Source organism: Aplysia californica, unplaced genomic scaffold (assembly GCF_000002075.1).
Source record: "Aplysia californica isolate F4 #8 unplaced genomic scaffold, AplCal3.0 scaffold00728, whole genome shotgun sequence".
Lineage (NCBI taxonomy): Eukaryota > Metazoa > Mollusca > Gastropoda > Aplysiida > Aplysiidae > Aplysia > Aplysia californica.
This window is the reverse complement of record NW_004797998.1, coordinates 136,440-137,790: the sequence shown is the minus strand read 5'-3', so window position 1 is coordinate 137,790 and position 1,351 is coordinate 136,440.

The following is a 1,351-nucleotide window of genomic DNA, read 5'->3' as shown; positions in this document are numbered from 1 at the left end:
AAATATTGGTAAAAATAAAATAAAATATTGGTATACATTAAATAAAATATTGGTAAAAATTAAATAAAATATTGGTATAAATTCCTGGCAATGGATAATACTACATGTAGGTCTGCTAACAAATGTTGTACATAAAAGTTTCCTCATGATTGTCAGTTTATTGTACCGTTTATTTTTGTCGTGCATAATTTTAGCTTGCAAACAACATTTCTTAGCATAGATCTACCTAACATTATGCTTGCCAATATTACATTTCTAAGGATGCCTTTAGTTACGCACAAGCAAAATAACCTGTACATGTGGACAAACTGACGACCACGAGCAAATTAAACAGTACATGTGGACAAACTGACGACCACGAGGAAACTTTTCTGTACGGTCAGTGGCGGTGGGTGGACCAACGTTTGGGTGGGGCTTTGGTTGCTCCCACTTCTTGACCACCAAATATCTGCTTTTGTCGCGGCTGCCCGCGATTTTTGGCATTCTTTGGCCCGCGATTTTTGGCATTCTTTGGCCCGCGATTTTGGGCATTCTTTGGCCCGCGATTTTGGGCATTCTTTGGCCCGCGAATCGTGGCAGCGATTTTTGAAAAAAAAAAAAAACCACCTTAAAAAACCAACAAAAAACAACCAAACAAAAATAAATGTAAAAAAGCCGCCGAGGAAGAAAAAACGGAACTGTTCTAAATGTTATTTCATTCTGCAGTGAAACCTTTATTGGTCACGTTTTTACACTCTGTGGGGCTACACATGGTATTCTCAATGCTTAACACGGAGCACAAGAAATTGTAGTGTTTTAGATTAAGTTATTATCTATTATTATTATTATTCATTGCGTGCGATCATAACGGTTTCAACGGCTTATTTCGTTATTTTCATTTGCTTTGAGATAGAGTTGGGGGTGAGGGGGGGGGCTCAAGCCCGTGAGCCCTTCACTTCCCACCGCCACTGAATTAGGGTTTGGATATTTGTGGCGTTTTCCAAAATGTTGGTTATAAGAATATTTTCCTATCACAATTCAAGGAAAGACTGATAAACATTAGCCACCAGGACTGGCCTTCTAAAGTGTCTGACGGTTATCCTGGGTGTCCGGACTTCTTCCCTGCTACGCTAGGCCCTGCCCCGTACCTCTCATTCCCCACCTCTGCTAGAGGTAGAAGGACCTGGCTTTACTCTGAACTTTAAGATTGTTGCTGAAAAATAGTCTGTTCCGGTTGGGTATTGTCGACCGTTTGTAGAACACCAACCAGGCCACACATACAACCTTGGCTCTCTGACTCTGTGTTACATTGACCGTCAACTCTTTGGCTGAGTCAGCGGAACAAGAATCTTGACAAACAAAGACGGTAAGT